Raw genomic sequence first — 19,474 nt, forward strand, 5'->3', positions numbered from 1 at the left:
AGAATAATGTTGTATCTTCTAATTCTCCTCATCACTCCTCCGCTCAAATTCAAAATACATTTGGTCCAGAATTTTCACATCCTCGATATTTTTTGCACGATCCCATCACTCAATCATTGGAGGAGTCTTACCCGACAAGCTTTGTTGGGAAACACAAGTTTTCTTCTTTCTTTATGTTATCCCAGTTTGGAAGTTCTATATATTATTCTTGCATGTCATATTGTCGTAGTGTGTTCGAACACCATAAATCTTTTGCATAGTGTTTTGCATGTGCTTCTCTTTTGTATTTCTCTACATGCAGTTTCAAACATTGAATGCTATAGTATGTATCTCTTTATCCTTCTTGTTTTTTGTTATTTTTGAATATATTTCTTGATATACATTCCCTCACCCATATAGGCTAGTCAATGCATCAATGTTACAGTAGAAGTTTCATTTTAATTGAGCCTAGCCTATTATCAGTCAGTGTAGGAGTAGGGGTAGTTTGTTTTCTTCTTTGTTTTATTTTGTTTTGTTTGATTTAATTTTCACCCTACTCGTTTATTTTATTTCTAGCTGTAGGATAGCTTTCACATGATATTGTGTTGATTTTGAAGTAAGCACGGTGAAGTTCAAGAGGAAGTTGTGCTACTATCAACACTCAATTATTTGTTCATTGCCTCTCTTTGTGGGAATCTTGCATCTTTTAATTGATGATACACTGATGGAAAATGCATTATTTTTTAGAGAAAGCCATAATGCAATCACGATTCTTAAATCTATAGCTAGCACCACCTACTCCAATCAATTCTGTCACTTTTGGTTCCTTGTCAACTAAGTCAAGTAGAGTGATGAGGGAAGGAAGCTTCAAAAAGTATGTTAGAGGTGTTTAAGCAATATTATCTGAAGGGAAAACCTCTACTACTCTAAGGAATTTAGGATCCCTCTTCCCCCTCATTAAATCCATAAATGTCTGTGCATAGTTATTTGAAGAAAAAATAGAAAAAATAATAGTAAAAGGGGAAAGAAGAGAAATTATTCCTGCACATGGAGGTCAAGAAAGCAACTTTGCTAGGGTATTGTCTTGGCTCATTGACAATAGAGAAATGTTTTTGTCCCTGAAGTGACTCCATCACGGAACTGTCCAGGCCTGCTTGCAGTGGAGCAACAATAGAGATGAAAACTAAGACTTTAAAAATCTATTTACTTGTATATCTATTTACTCCTCATCCCCAATTGAAACAATTGAGTTCGACTTGGATTGGTTAAGTGTGTCGCTGATGAAGAGAATGGTAGGGGCTATATATTTAACTTAATCTAAGTAAAGAAGCTATGGTGACCAATGAATTAAACAATACTTCCTACAGAGTTAGACATGTTTTTCTTGTGACAAGATCCATACAGAGAGCTAGAGTTCTACAAGTGTGCTGCCAAGTGTTGTAGCTGCTACAACCACCCTCCAAAATTTTGTGCTTGCTTTTATTTTGGAGCCTTCCTTCCATCCACAAGAGCTTATCTTTCACTATCATCAAGTATTCATGTTATCATACAAGACTTATCTTTTCATGCTTGTCTTCGTATACGCTGATCCTGGTTTGATTCTTTCAAACACAAGCTAACTCTTGACTTGACTTTGTGGCATTACTAGGCTTACCTCCAAAAACTACGCAATATTTGAAGGTATGTAAACCTTTCCTCCATAAACTATACAATTATTCTTGGCAAGCCAGCCTTGAGCATGCAAACTACACAGTTTTGGATGGCAACTTAGCTTTGATGATGGAAACTATGTAAAGCATCTCATCAGCTCGTAAACTGTGCAATGCACTGAGTCAAGAAGTTTCCTAGTCCTCGATAATTCCATAATCCTCCTTGGTAGTGTGCATGCCCTTTCCTGAAAAAGAAAGAAAGAAAAAAACATCCCTATAAAATAGGGATTCATTATTTAGTTTCTCGAAGGTGGTAGAATTACTATTTTTAGAACATTCTCCCAAGTGTCACTTTTTCCTTAATTTTAGGCATGCACATCATAAAACCTAATAGGTCTAGATATATAAAATGGATTCCATTAGATATCACGTGTATATTCTATCGTGGAGATCTAGCATTCCTAAGGAGATCAAGGAGCCTTCGGTGGAGTTTGTTGCACTTTTCCGGGTGAGTTTTTCGTTTCTTGTATTTTGTCACTTTTTGTTATTTGGCTTATGTGAGTGTTGTTCTACTTATTTAATTTCACGGTTGCTATATTATTATTTTATATTAGCCTATAAAAGTGTTGGTTCGATCTGTCATTTTCCTCTTACAAGTGTTGCATCAATTTTCTTGTTTTTTCCCATTAGTGGACGTTGTTTCAGCGACTCTCCATGCATGTTTATTTTCCCTTTTGTATGTTGATTTTATAAACTTTATTTACATTGATCCATATATTCTTAGTCATATCTAGACTTTAGCTTGCACCATCACTCAGATCTGTTGTTTTCCCACACCCTTACCAAGCATATTTGTTCATCCCTTAGTGAGTGTTTGGCTTGTCTAGTTTGGAATTACAGAAGTCCAAGGCTCAAGTTGTTAGCTTGGAATATGAAACTATGAATGCATAGTACCTAGATTTCCCACCTATGCATTTTGTATTTCTAGGGCTCAAGCCCATCCCTTGGACACTGAAACTGCTTAATGCACAGTCTTCACCCTAGTCTACCCATGCATAACTACACATTGCATAATCTCTAGCCTAAGGTTGCACCAGGGGCTATTGAGACTACAAAATGCATAGTTCAAGTAGCCAGTCTCTCTCCTTCACCTCAATAATTATGTATTTTTCCTAGTTAGTCCATTGGTTGTTGCCATGATCTTGCTCTGTAGGTTGATTTGTTGAAGCTAATTTTTCTTTGCCATGAGTGCATTTTCCTCCTATAGGTATTGTAGTTGTTGAGAACTTCTCTTCATCAGTCACTAAAATCATGGAAACCAAAGAGATCTACTTCAAAGGAAACCCAAAAAAGCAACACTGTGGAGGTAGTTAAGACTATGCTAATGAAATTTCCAATTTACTCAGATAGTCAATTGTTCATAGAAAAGGAATCCAAGATCATATGGCAGAAAGTAAATGAATCATTGTTAGCAATAAACTTCAAAGTAGCCCATGAAGACTGATAGGTGTATATCAATGTCCAAAATTCATGGTTACATAAGATTTCACGCAAGTATCCATATTTCCTATGTGTAGAGATTGTCAATTGGATAGTTGTTCACATAGATCCAAATACTATGACTCTGAACAATGTCAGTGGACAAAGGCTTACTTATTTTCTCGTACTAAACTGTCATCTCATGTATCATTTGTCAGAGTCATAATTGCTCATGGATTTTTAATTTTATGCTTCCATTGGCTACTTAAGCAACAAGAATATTGTTAAAGGTTGGGTGAAGTAACCAACAATATTTTCTTAGACACCCACCAATACCTACAAGACAAAATCTCTCGGGAGGGCCTATTGGCTCTTAATAGTTCTTTGTTGTAGAATATACGGCCAATAGAGCAATGAAACCTTTCTTGAAGGATGGGCATTTTTTCTGAACCAGGTTTTGAACGAAGGTAAACCATTCAATTGGTCAAATTTTTTGGATCGACAACTAAAGTTCCATGTAGCCAATGCCTTGATTCCTCCCAAGGGTGGGAAATCTATATTTTACATGTATGCATATCTATTGGATGCAATCAGTGTACACAATGCATTCCCTAGCATGAATTAGACTTGGACACCACGAGACCCTACCATGCACATTCTTTTCAAGCTCCTTTCAGAATGCAACCATAGAGGAGTAATGGTAAATTTGACTGATAAATTCCTCATCCTCTTGTATAATTTTATATTTTAGGAAGAGCCAACTTGCATGTCATGTGGGGCAATGAAAGCCATGTCATAGATAACAAATTGATTTGTCTCACCGGATGGCACTTTCCTCATGGTGTTCGGCAAATAAAAGTCTTTGCTTCTTTTACTGAGGTATACCACCAACAAATTAGCCATGCAATAAGTTGCATAGAATTTCTCCACAGGGTTGTCAATAGCTTTGCATGGGAAGAAGAAAGCACCTTGGCCAACTATTCCTATGCAAATCATATTGTATGAGATCAAGAATCTTAAAGTCACGGATATCGAAGGAAAGGCAATAGCAAAGTTTGAATTCAGTACTCTGGACTTCAATGTGTATGATCCCTGGAATCTTTGTAGAGACCACTGTGTGAGGATTCATTTCCAGTGGCTAAGCAAGACCTTTCACTAGCTCGAGGAGGAACCATGGAAGAATTGCTATAATGTCTCTAAGTATAGTGAACGAGTCAACTTCACTGGAACTTCGCAGGTTACTCCACATAAATTAATCACTTTATAGGTAGTACCAGTGGAAGAGCACAACTGAATGTGCAGGAAAGGCAAGCGGAAAGTTGTGCATAGTTCAAGGGGAGAGTGAAACCATAAGATGAAATAAGATCCAATCATACTTAAAGTGACCATTGCAGGAGAGAAGAAGAGGAAACAAAGGATGCATGAAGAAAAAAAAAAAAGCAGAGGGAAGAATGAGAGAAGAAGAGATTGGAGGAAGAAAGGAAGAAGCAGGAAGGATAAGAAAGGTGAAGATTAGAAGAGGAATAAGTTGCATGAAGACAAGCTAAACAATAAGAACATAACTAGTAGCTAGAGGAAGAGAGCAAGCAGGTGCAGGACAAGGAGCTTGCTCAAGAGATTGAAGAGTTGATTGAGATCCAAGACATGGAGGAGGAATCAGAGCCACATAATTAAGATGTACACTTGATGCCAAGCACACAGAAGGTCGCCATTTAGTCTCCCAACCATCTAGTAGAGCAAGCTCAAAGAAAGGAAGAGGAAATTATTCCTCTTGATGATGGCCCGATTATAGACCTATACAATATGACCTATAATGAGCTTTAAAAAAAAAAAATTTACAAGTGAGGAATAATTTTTTTTAGATGACCTCACATCTCCTGCATCCATTAAAGAAATGGTGATCATGACAGATACCAGAAGAAATCCAGGTGCCCTTTCTGTAACCAACAGGGCCTTTGCAGGTGCTACAAAGTCAAACATGGACTATCTGATGTCCAAGAACAAACAATTTGTAAAGAAATTGTAGGCTTATGAGGAAGAAGTTGAAGAGCTCTGAGCAGAGTTACAGACAACGAAAATTTTAGAGGGTAATATTTGCAAGTGGGCTAATTTTCCATCATTTTTCAAAAAAGAAGATTTGCCAATTTCTATTTTTTTCCAAAAATGATTCGCCCCTAATTTTATAGTATAAAATTATTTTACCCTTAAGATCGTAAGATTTTTATGGGAGACTATATATAAAATCATTAGGAATTTGAATATTTTGACCACAATATTAACAAACATTTTATAATTTTCATATTAGGGACTAGTCAGATTCACCAAGGTTTCTAAGTTGTAAGATAAATTTCCATTGCTAAAATTTTCCCTGGTTACATAATGAAACTCCCGCATAGGTGTATCTAGAAGAGTTAAAGGCGATGACACTCAACAAAGTACTGACACTTAGAGAGACCATACAAGAAATTTATGTGGACATTGCTACCATGTATAAGGTAGCTGTCCACTTGCATGGGTTGCAGCAGAAGTGTAAATATCATGTCAAAACTCTCAAGTTTGTAGAATCAAATATTGATATAGTACATGAATTGCCAACGCAATAGATAGGGGCACTGCTTGAATTGGGAAAGAAGGTAACGAAAGAGGCGGAGTTGGAGAGGGAAAATGTTCATATGCTCTTCCATAATAAAAAACACCTAACCTCATTCATTGCCAACACTCAGGCCTCATATGCATTATTGTACAACAATCTTTACTTCTTGGTGAAATTTCTCGGGATCCCATTAGTCGGCTCACTCACAGAGACCAAACACAGGATTCAGGTTAGGAAAGAGATTAAATAATACTTGGAACATATAAGACATATTGTTGGGCCACAAACTTGTCATTATTATTATCAATTTTTAATGTCTATTTCATCCATTTCTACCATTCTTGATGACATCATTTATCATAATTTATCATATAATTCTATTTTATAATTAATTTTGCTCTTATGGATAAATACTATTTTTTCTCCTTTATTTTGAATATATAGAAGATTATTATGCATTATTTTTCCAATGATGGTTTATTAATGATTTTTTTATAATATCACTCACGATTTTAGCCTCCAAGACCTTTTCCATATTACAAATTTGATTTCCAATTCATAATCAAATATTCCAACTCAGAAATTCGTTGGAATAAGAAGTGACAGTTTTGCATTGGAGATTCTGGACAAATGAAGGTGAATCTTGAAAATTCGAGACATGGGTTTTTTGCAGAACGGACCTAATCAGTTTTTTCATGAGCAATTTTATGAAATTCGGCTTGTATTGAGAGAAACACAAGGTTCTCTGAAGGTTATTTTCTCAGATTTTCTATTGCATCCGTTTTCAAAATTTTCCCAATTGCAATACCATATTCGACTTGTTCCAACAGAATCATGATGGGAATATCTTTTAGGGATGATCTTATTTATTGAGATTATGTAATCAATCCAAAATTGAAATGGAAATCATTTTGTAATCAACTTTGTTGTACCTTCCCTTTTCTCTTTGTGTATTTAAATGAAAACAAAGATCAAAGAGAGGGGGGATAATTAGGAGATAGGAGATGAAAAATTATTAGCTAGGATGTAGAAGAAGGGATAAGAGATGAGAGATGGGAGATGAAAAATTGTTGAATTTGAGAAAAGATAAGAACTTCTTTATGCAGTAATTATTTCCCTCATATATTTTAATGAAAGAAGTTATCCACTGAGTTCTACATATGTTACTTGTAATCTGATCTAAATTATTTCTCAAGGCAGAATTGAGTCTTGGGCAGTTGGGCCCACTACCTTGGGTAAGGTGTTGCCTTCAACATGTAAGTTAGTGTAGTTATGTGTTTGTTTATTTGAATTTCAATTGTGATTCCTTAAAGTAGGTTTCCTTTCTTTTAACTAATTTGTTGTTTACTGCATCTTCCAGATTTGTTATTTCATCCAATTTCTAGATTTCATTTAATTTACTGCTCTAGATTAGCATTTGAATTATGTTGGGTGGAATAAATTAAATTTCTAATTTAGAAATGTGTGGTTTAAATTTAGAAATAATTGAAGGTGTGTGAATATACTAATTGTTTTTCCTGTCATTTACTTTCTTCTTTTTAATTTTAGTTTTATTATTCAAGTCTTACATTTTATTTCTTGTTGAATGAGCTTGATAGTATAGAACACAATCATATAGAACCAGTGTTAGTTGTTGGTATTTGATATGCATATATTTTTTCAATTTTGTTGAAATAAAAAGACGCTCCTCGGGTTGATAATTAATGTTCAAGTGATTAGTTATTTTTATTAAGCAATTAATTTCCCCAACACACATATCCATCAAGAAAGATCTTGAAGTGAACATATAGAATATACAAAAGTACATTGGTGGCCCTATTCATATCAATATGATGTTGCTCCTACTCAAGAAGGAAACAAAAACTGGTTCCAAATCAATGTACCTGAATGCCATGGAGGCTAGACTTTGCTTCCATCCTGACACCATGGCATAGTTTGGGGATGTCTTCATGTAGTACGAAGCTTGGCACCATTAAGTAACTAATAAACATCAAGTGGAATTTTTCGAGATGGAGTTTCCCCAAACTCAAGCTTAATTGTTTTGTCTTACTAGGTTGTTTAGTTGGCTCTACCTAATTTTGTCTTATATTTGTATGAGTGTATTATAATATTCTTTTGTAATGAATTTGTAAATGGAATTCCAAGTGTCAATATTAGAATGTGAAGAGTCATGATGTAATGAATGTAAGGAGCCATCTTAAAAATAAGTTGAACTGTCATGATGGATGTCCAAGAGGCACAAGGGGAAGTGAATAGTCACCCCTTTTGTTATAAATATACCCTCATAACTCATGTAAAAGGATTTTGGGGAGCCAAACCTCTGGCTACGTTTAGGCTTAGAATCAGGAGCTTGCGAGTTCATGAGATCCTTGGTTGTTATGTATCATAGAGGGAGTATACTTTTTGCAGGAGAATGTGTAGACTTCATGTTCTATTATCGGGGCTCGTGGTCTGTCAATGGTATATGTATGGTTGGAACTTTCACTTTAATGAAAGCTCAGAGCTGCGAAAATTTCATGGACATGTTTTGAATATGGTAAGACTATTCTTGTTATGTTTGCAATGTATGTTATTTCACGTACTGCTATGCTTATGAATTATTTGTTTGCATTGGTATGAATCTTGTTGAATGTGTGTTGTTGTTATATTCCATCATGATTAAATTGTGAACTATTTTATAGTCTAGCTTGTGATGTTCTTTTGCTCATGTGTTCCTTCCAAGATGTGTACTATTACAGGCTTCTAAGGGACTCACTCACCTTCCTTTCATGTGTTAGAACCTCAATGCATTGCACTTGAATTTGCACAGAGTCACACACTTGTTCCCATCAAAGTCACCATACACCATTCTATGTGTTATTGCAGCTAAGGAACATCATTAAAACCCACTACATTGGCAACTGGGCCATATTCCAGATGGGACTCCTACACCAAATGGTGTGAGGTCTAATTGGGACTTCATATCAAGGAGATCCCCTGAATGTTGGCAGGCCTAGCACTATTGATAGTTGTATAAGTATTTACGCTAATAATGATTTAAGAGAGGAACATAAGATAGAAATTTATACATTAAATATGAAAATGATAATTTTTTATTACTATTGTATATGTAGGTGAAATTATTTTTGGAAGTGATCTAGAGAAGATGCGAAATCAATTTGTTGAAGTAATGTAAAATGAGTTTGAAATGTTCATGCTAGGAGAGATTTCATTCTTTCTTGGGCTACAAATTACTTAGTGGGTGAAAGGTAGTTTTATTGCCCAATCCAAGTATTTGAAAGAAACATTGAAAAAGTTTGGAATGGATGATTGCAAACATGTTTGTAAACCTATGGAAACTAGTTTTGAATTCAGTAAAGAGGATGAGTCCCCCATAGTAAATAAAATAAATTACAGTTCCGTGATTGGCAGTTTGTTGTAATTAACTGTTTCAAGACTTGATATAATGCAAATAGTAGGTCTAGTTTCCATATTTCAAGAAAATACAAAGGAAATCCATGTTAATGTGGTTAAAAGGATATTTAGATATTGGTAGGGTACAGTAGACTTCATTCTATGGTATGAAATAGGTAAGGAATTTACCATAAGATATTATACTAATGTTGATTAGGATGGCAGTATTGATGATAAGTACAATACAAGTGGGGAAACATTTTTTTTGAGGAATTATTTTGTCCCTTGTGTAAGAAACAAAGAAAATTCAATATCTTTATCTATAGTTGAAGCTGAATACATAGTTTTAGCTACTTTGTGTACTCAAATCCTATGGATGATGCAAGAACTAAAGGATGTCAAAGTTGAGCTTGATGATCCAATCCCCATTATGTGTGATATTACAAGTGCCTTTCACATATCCAATAACCATGTTATGCATTCAAGGACTAAACAAATCCCAATTAAATATCATTTTGTGAGAGATCGAGTTGTTAAGAATGTTTTTAGATTGGCCTATATGGCTACTAATGGATAGATTGTCGATATTTTCACAAAGCCACTACCTAGGGATCTATTTGAATACCTCAAACACAAATTGGAAGTGATCTCTCCCTAAAAAAACATGATTCATCTTGTTTGATGTCAGGAAACTACTCAATTTCTTAAGTAAATTTACAAGTAAGTTAGAGGAGAAGAATGGTGAAATGTCATATTCCTTTCTTTGTATGTATGTCTACAGAGAAAAACTTTTTTTCTTGGAAATAAATGATCTCAGGGGGATATTTTCTAGATATGTACAACATTTATTATTGATGTAAAAAGGAGAGAACATGAGTGGCCCAAACATTGATACTTAGGGCATACACCCAAAGGGAAAGAAGAAGATTCTGGATAGCTACGCGATAATAGAGTGTAATCAACTATGTAAGCTTGTACCACACCTTGGGGACGAAGTGTGAGCTCAGCAAGTGTCGAGGGGAATGTTGTTGTGTGTTACTTCCATCAATGTCTCGTAATTTTTTAGTAATGTTTCAATTAATGCCCAAGGGGGATATTTTGGAGCACAATGTTTTCACTGATTGGCATTGAAGATTGTTGAGCACAATATTGTCATTGATGTCATAGTGTGGCCATTAATGTCAAAGAGGTGTCAAGTTCAAGGGGGTCATGTTGGTATTTGAGGTCTTTAGTTGATAATCATCATAGTACTAATATAAGTGATGAATCTTTAAAAATTATGATTATTACTATGATCGTTGGGTGTTGAGGCCACTATTTCGTAGTTATCTTTGATTTCTTTCTTGAACAAGTCTTCAAAGAGTGTAAGGAAATAAAAGTAAGGCATATTTTTTGTGGAAGATCAAGTAAAGTACCCCTACAAGCTTCATATTTAGATATTCCTTTGAAATACATTTCCAACTATATATGGAACTTAGAAAATATCCCAAGGCTTAGGTAGTCAGCTACAACAGAAGTTCATAGATCTAGGCCTTTGAGAGACAAATAATTGGTGGATGGATAAAGAGATAGACTTCGCACTAGTCTGAACTCATCTAAAAATCTTGGTGTTTCAATCCATTATGAGGTGTGCACTAAGAGAAGTATCAAACCCATATTTGTGGTCAGAAGTCCCATGTTCGGTGTGGTTCCAATGTAGTGTAGGAATCCAGTCGTGAATTTTTTTATAAAGCAAAAACATGATAAGTTTCTAAATCTGAATTTTCTCTCCATACAAAATGATGACATGGTAGGATGATGAATAAAATGAATTTTTGTACAAGTGACACTAACTTGACCTATGTGATTATGTGGCACTCTATACAGGTGACACATGGCCCCCAATGAGCCACCGTTGTTAAGGCCGCCCCCCCTGGTTTGAGTGTACCTTTGGATAGCCCCTTAATTGAGTATATTTGGATATTTTTGGAGGAAATGTCGGTTGAATCAATATGACCTATGGCATTACTCAAAGGATTCCATGTGTCATGATGATGTCATCATGACATAAGAGTGGTGTTAGCTAATGAGGTGGCATAATGTTGGGAATTGTGTCGAAGGGCTATGTTTGTAAATGAACTCCCATGTAAATGATTTTTTAGAAATTTGGTGAAATTAGGATAATTGTCCTAATACACAAGTTGGTATGACACATCTACGGAATTCAAGGTCTAACTCTCACAATAGGTGTACATAGTTCAAACACTCTTAGATAATATAATGTAGTGGGACCATATGGTATGCTAAATTTAATGTGACATGGAGAAAATGGCAATTGGGTAGAGATCTACATTGTTCACGCATCTGTGGATTAGGTGATTTGCGTAAGTATACAAATGAAAAAATCTAGACCTAGATATGACCATACGTCTTTCAATCATAAAATATATTTTCATCATTTTCATCACTTGGAAAAGAGGTGCTAAATATTGAATAGCTTGAGTAGTTAGGATTTACAATTGGCTTCAGTTAAGGAAATCTAAATGATTTGTTACTTAGGTGGACAATGGTGCTCTTCATGATCATGGGATCTGATTAATGATGAAGTGAGATAGATAACTCCTATGGAGAATGGAATAAATGATCGAGATCAAGTGATTAAGTAGTGTTTAACTTAGGAGAATACGCAAGGCTAGGAATAGTTGGTAGAAACTAGAGAAGTAAAATTGAATACAATGGGACTATATTAGTGCACCAAGAATACAATAGTACAAAATTAAATGAAATAACTGTAGCTAAGTTGAGTTTGGTAAGGTGAAGTATCTCCTTGAGTTGTATAAGGATTAATTCTTGTGCAGTAAGAATTGAATGAATATCTTGATCTAGAGAGGTGTGTAATTTAAATTGAAGAAAACATAATAGTGAGATAGGAAGTTGTGTGTTGTAGCCAGAGTGTGTGTGTGTTGAGTTGAGGAGAGTGTCAATTCATGACAGAAGTTTCACTTTATAGGGAATGTATTACATAAGTGTGGTCCTATAGATTGTGAAAGAGTTTGTGTATAGAAGAAGGAACAATCCATTGATGATGATGTGTGTTGTAGAAGTAGAGGTTGTTGTATGGGGGTGGTAAAACTAAGTTGAAACAGAATTGAAGAACACTACTAGAGGTATGAGTTCAAAAATCTATGAAACATAGATATGACTATCTACAAGAAGTTGGGTGCATATAGGATGTTGGTGCTTGTTGATCTAAGGGGGTTGGGGACTCTTGTGAGTGGGTGCACATAAATATTGTTTTAATCAACATTGGTGCTTTTGATTTGCATCATAATAAAACAAGATTTGATGGTTTTTCTCTTGGAAGGGTTTCCACATTAAATCATTGTGTGCAAACATGTTGTGAATGTTTTCTTGATTTGTGTAAATGCAAATGTTTGAATGCTTGGTTAAATAAGCATAAAATTTATAATTACTAATTCCCACACCCTCTTAATAATTCCTTATTCCCAACTTCAAACGTAAATCTAAGATCTAGATATAATCAGTGATGAATGATGAGGATATTCCAAAAGTAGTCTTTAAGACAAAATTTGGGAATTTTGAGTTTGTAGTTTTACCTTTTGGGCTGAGGAATTCCTCAAGTGTTTTCATGAGCATAGTGAATGTGATATTCTAGGAATATATAGATAATTTTTCACAAGTCTTTATTGATGATATATTTATCTACACAAAGACCCTCCAAGAGCATAATGAACAATTAAGATTAGTTTTACAGTGCCTTAGAGAGAACTAACTACATGGGAAGTTGCCTAATTGCTCCTTTTACCAATCCAAGATCCATTATCTCGAACACATTATCTCTAGGATAGGTATTGTAGTGGATCCTAAAAGTATTGGTGTCACTATGGAGTAGGCATCACTGACCAATTTTCACAAAGTACATAGTTATGGGCATGGATAAATATTATCGCATATTTTTCAATGGTTTTTTAAAGGTACCAACTCCTATTACTCAACACCAAAGGAACAATAAAAAATTTGTTTGGACTAAAAAATATGCAGAAGTGTTCAAGAATTTAAAAGTGTTGTTAACAAGTGTACCAACCCTGAAGGTGTCAAATATGGAGTAGGAATTTATGGTTTTCAGCAACACATCCAAGGCAGGTGTCAAGGGCATGCTAATGTAATATAGAAGGGTAATACCATGTGCATTAAGAAAAATTAGACACTATGAGGATAACTATGTGACACATGATCTAGATATGGTGGAGATCATATATGCACTAAATACTATGGAGACATTACCTACTAGGAATAATTTTTTAACTGAAGACTAATTATTATGGACTACAAAACACATTAACACAAGAATATTTAAATACCAAAAAAAGAATGTGGTCAGAGTTATTAAGTGAATATAATTTTGATATTACTTACATAAAGGAATAGTAAATAAGGTGGTGGGTGGTTTATGTCAGAGGCCTTGAATCTTTTCAATGGTTCCCCTAAAGAAAAATTTGAGGGAGAAGTTGCTTAAATTACAATTTGAGGAAACTCAGTACAAGTAAGTTAGTTGAGTTTTAAGGGAATATTATTGATAATTCAGAAATATCTGGGGTATTATTTAGATAACGATTACATACTATGATTCCATGGGAGGATATACAATCCATTGGATGAAGAAATGCAATGAATAATCTTGAGCAAATTTCATCGAGAAATATACATGCCACACCTTGGTGTTAAGAAAATGAGTGTGAATTTGAAATTAGTGTTCTTCTAGAAGGGGATGAAGAAGGACAATGTAAATTTTGTGGCAATGTGTTTGCAATTTTAATGTGTGAAGGATGAGAAAAAACATTTAATAGGGTTATTATGTAACCCCATGAAATACTATGTTCTAAATGGGAAGTTATATGAATAAATTTCATTGGAGGACTAACAATGATGGCAAGAAGACGTAGTGTGATATTTGTAGTAGTGGACATGCTAACCAAAGGTTCTCATTTCTTACTATTAAAGGTTACATATAATGCATCTAAGATAGCTATAATTTTCATTGATGAGATTATGATATTGCACGAAGTGCCAACAAATATAATACTGGATAAGGGAGTGATTTCTAGCAGAAGATTTTAGACTAGTTTCCAGGAAGCCTTGGAGACCTTTTTAAACTTTAGCATTACTTATTACCCCAAGATGAATGGTTAGATAGAGAGGACAAACCAAAACCTAGTGGAAATTTTACATATGTATATGATGGAGCAATAGACAATATGGGAATAATTTTTACCATTGGTGGAATTTTCCTACAATGAAATTTAACATATTTCCATCAAGATGGCATCATTCAAGTTCCTATATGGGAGGTCATGCAGAATGCCTCTCAATTGGGATCAACTAGAGGACTAGTTATTGATAGGACCTGAAGTAGTACAAGAGTTGGAACAAAAAATGATCATGAATAAGGGTAGGCTAAAGGAAGCACAAGATTAGAGAAAGGGCAATGTTAATTCTCATCAAGTTGATAGAATTTATGAAGTGGGAGATAGGGTGTTTCTTTACAACAATACCTCAAAACTGATCCATAAGGTTTGGGAAGGGAGTGAATTTGCCTCCATAGTTTGTGGGACCATTTTAAGTCATAAATAAGAAAGGATGGCGGCATATTGATTTACATTATCTGCATCATTGGAATGCATGCATGGTGTGTTCTATGTGACTGCATTATTTCACTGCATTTAAGATCATTCGCATGTTATTCGCTTGAGTAGTTTGAGGGTATTTAATGAGGGCATGGTGATGGTTGTGTCAGTTCACATATTGAACTAGTGAATTCTGCATCTTAAATGATGATTTGTGGACAATGTGAAGGTCTAGTGGGACAATTATAATCTCAACTTGTCTACTTGGTGGTATGCTAAGGAGATGAAGTCTATATTTAAGAGAGGATGGAGGCAGTGCCCTGCTCTAGTTGACATGATATAGCTGATATGATTTTTTCACTATCTTGAGCATAAGAGATCATATGACTTATACATTATTCTTTGAGGACATTAGTACAATGATCCAAAAATTTTCATGTATTTTTAGAAGACACATATTCATAATGTTTTGATAGTTTACCTTCATTCTGATGATTATGATGTTTATTAGGAACTTTTTTCGTGATCATTATGTTACTTAATAGAGGGTATTTATACCTTGTTTATCAAAATTTACTAAATGTTTCTTGGCTTTGGTAGGAAAATAGGTCTATCGTCACAATCCATACAATGAAATTTTGAGCCACATTATGATTTATATATTTATGTTTTGGGTACTTGAAATTGATGCAAATAATAACTATTCTTATATATATATATACTACACTAATGAATTTTCTCACATATTTTGTAGGCACTGATGAGTGTCGACCAAACAAACCACATAAGAGAAGAAGACTAGATGTAATTGTGGCGGTATGATTAGTGTTTGTCATACCCACTAGCACTCCAGTCATGACTCAGGATGAAGTAAAAGGATGCTTATCCTTGATTTTCATGATTTAGTGAGGGATAGACCTTGTATATGCTCAATTATGAGTTAATGTTGAAGGGCGCACATTAAGGTGAGCCTTGAACCCTAGTCAACACAGAACTAACAACAAGCATGACATGGAGACCATTGAGTTTCCATTATGCTAGTACTTATTTCATGTGGTTGGATCACAAGTGTTCGAATTGCAACCCATGGAACCTTTGGAACAAAAGTTTCTTAAAGAGCACAAGAATTGGCACCTTGTTAGTAGACAGAGGATAAGGTAATCTACGATTTGCTTAATTCATAAATACTTAAGGATTAATATTTGATTGAATATCAATTTAATCTTAAGTTTAATAAGCGGAAACTATAAAACTAAAGTAAATGAGAAAAAATTAATAACTGAAATAATTTCCCTTCGTAAACTAATACCTAATTTTTTTTTTAATATAAGTTAGAGCTAGTGAATAATAGATAATAAAAAAATATTTAAAATGTATCATGCTTAAAAGGGTGAACAATATAAATTTAATTTGATGTGGACATAAGTGGACCAAAATATAAATAGATATGTGAAAGGTTGAATTATTTAAATAAGTAATTCCAGGGAATCAAAATCAAGAGAGCCTGACCTAATTTAGAAATCATAAAAATATAACTTAAGCAAAAGAGAATAAATTAAAGGAAGTAACTACAACTAATTACGACTCTTGGTAGGTAAGAAAGAGCTGACTAAAACAAATAGCAAAAGTTAAGGAAGAGAGTAAGGGCATAAGGGAGCATCTAGGAGTAAATTTAGGAACATTTGACTCTCGGGTGAGAGAAAATTTCTAGTTTAAGTAAAATAATAGGAAATTACCTTATAGTCAAGTCATGGATAAGACATGTTGCAATGTCAATAATAAAATTGATGGAATTTAATAACTAGTCATCTACATTTGAAAACAAGTATCACATATAATCCTAATAAAAAAGGCTCTATAAAAGGAACACATTCATATAAAAGGGGACATCCTTGAGCTCCCTAGTAATGGATAGGTGTCATAACGACATTATATGTTTTCTATTTAGAACCTATGATTTTTGGTAAATTGGTGATCTTGAGCATTATTAATAGTGTGGTCGATAGGAACTGTTGATCTAAGGATATCAACGCTACAACTAAAATTCATATCGAAAAATGTTATTCTCTCATCCTACCTATAACCCCATTGTATCTCTTAGGGCCAAAGGAAAGAATAGTACCTTGGCATTGGTAGGCTGGAAAACTGAGTGGGTCCACAATTTTGGTTAAGCATGATTGAAGTTGCAGAAGATTGAGTTTGGGAGCCCCAAAAACCAATGAACAAGGATCATTGCATATTGCATGAAGGATTATACCTTCCATTGGGTGAAAATTAGCTTTTATATTTTGTTTTCTGGATTATTAAGTAAAACACTTTATTATTCTTCATCATATTTCATGCATTATTGTTTTGTAAATTGTTGTATAATTTAATACTGATGATCTTCTTAAGTATTGAAGTTGTAAAGTTTTGCAATTATATTCTTAGATGTATTTAACCATGTTTAAAAATAAAAAGAGCTATAAATCAGGGTTGGGGGGGACATGAAGAGGCCCTACATGCTGCAACACCTTTGTGCATCGTTTTCTAATGATAGTTGTGAAAACATGATAAAAAAAACACATATCAACCTCCATTGTAGAGTTATCACCAATATTTAAATAGGAATGGAACTAACAACTTTCTAATGTTGGAAAGAGGAAATGAAAAAGGACTGGTTGGCAACATCCAGCATGGGACATTTGGCCACATTGGTTTTGACAAATATTTTGTTGGATAAGCCTGAAAGTAGTGATTCAATGACATTTTTTATAATCTATCTTTTGCCAATATTGTTGGAAAGAAGAGGTATCCTAAGAATTAGATTCTTATGGGTATCTTCACCCTCCATATTAAAACTAAGAATTTATTCATGTATAAATACTTCATTGCACTTGAGTAAAGGGGACGAGAAACATAATTGGAGAGTTGTAGTTCCACCATGTTAAGATTTTGATAATATAAGATTGTTAATTCCTCTTTGATTCTATTCATATGTGTGATGCATTGATAGAATAGGCATTCCATTAGATGTTTAACTAATGATTCATCTAAGAAGGAAAATCCCCTCCTTAGTTAGGTACTTCCATTAATTTAATATAGGTTAATTTCTATTTCTTTATCACAAATCATCTGATATTGGTTATTGGTTCATTTGCTTTCATAGTTCTTGGAATTCTATAATTCATTGGCTTGAAGTTTCCTTATTGTAATTCCACTTTAAAAGTTCCCAACCTTGCATCATTTGTGCTTTCATTATAGAATTAAAAGGATTGAATGAACAACTTGGAAAAGTCATGAATTGTTTACATTTTTTCAAGTGTGTTTATGTCCCTGCAATATTTTTACTTTCCTGCAAGTATGCTTCCTTTCCTAAAAATATGACTACTTCACTACATAGTGTCTTTTTCTTTTCTGTAATCTAGATTAAATTTTTGTTTCTTAAAAGATAATAGATTTACCTTAGGAAATTATTCCTATGAGTAGTTGGGAACAAGAGGTTTTCACAAGCCACCCATAATTTTTTGCGAGTGTACTTAATTTTGCAACAATAGTTAGCATTTTAATTCCCAACAATTCTATGAATGTTTCAATTCTTGCAAGTGAGTGGTTTTGTTTACCTGGTGGCTTAATAAATATCATTAAGACTTAATATTTTTAATCATTTAACCAATACAACAACTTTGTTAGCACTAAACTAACTGTCTTGGCATGAATGGTGCATAATAGTCCACAAGTTCCAAATGAACACCATATTAATAAACAAATTTATATTTTCTCATATCTCTACTAAGAAATTAAAAGGTAACTGAAAAATCATCAAATGTGAGGGTTAATATTAGTAATTAGAGTTATTATTCTAGTCATTAAAGGGGAATCAAGGCTCTTCATTAACACAATAAATTTTCATATTGGTGTTTTTATTGGATTCTCCATACGAAGGTTGATTTTTTAGTAACTAGAGTTAGTATTCTAATAATTAAATGGGATTCAAGGCTCATAATTAAGAAAATAATTTACAATATTCATGTTTTTTATCTTCCTCTCCATGTTATACTTGATCCATCTAGAGAAAATGTCTTCAGCTTCTCTAAAATTAGATTCTTCCATGTTCTTTAGGTGACCTATCAAACTTCTTCCATGTTCCTTAGGAGAAAACAAAAATGCATAACATTTCTCTAAGAAAACCACCCTCTTAAGAAAGGGGGTTATTAACATCGTATCAATTGGTATAGGCCATGTATCAAAATGTTATGCTATCACATCGCCAAAAGAAATTGTCTTAAGGAAAAGGTTTATTAGCATCAATTGTAACAAACTTAATCAAGCCATTCATTAGTGTCACTGAGTATAGTCCATGTATCAAAGCGTTAAGGTGTCATGGGGCCAAAAGGCACCCTTTTAAGGAAGTGAGTTAGTGGCATCAATAAGAATTAATTTAATTAACCCATCTATCAATATTAATGAGTATAGGCCATGTATCAAAATGTTAAGGTGTCACATGGCCAAGTATGGGACCCACAAACTATATGGATGAAATACTTATGAGTTGAGATAGGTGGTTGATTTCATCATATCCCTAGCTATGATGTTGCATGCTACATCTTTGGGATTGGTCTAATTATTAGTCATGGTGGGATTATTTGGATGGATCTATGGGTAAAGTAGTATTGGTTTGGAGGAACCTTGACAATTAGTTTGTGGATAGACCATAACAATAGAATTATGGTCAGCCTCTTTATTAGGATTTCAAGTCCAGTGAACTCTATATTTCT

This window comes from Pinus tabuliformis, chromosome 6, assembly GCF_031772625.1.
Source record: "Pinus tabuliformis cultivar Carrire ecotype Pingquan chromosome 6, CPIR1, whole genome shotgun sequence".
Taxonomy (NCBI): Eukaryota; Viridiplantae; Streptophyta; class Pinopsida; order Pinales; family Pinaceae; genus Pinus; species Pinus tabuliformis.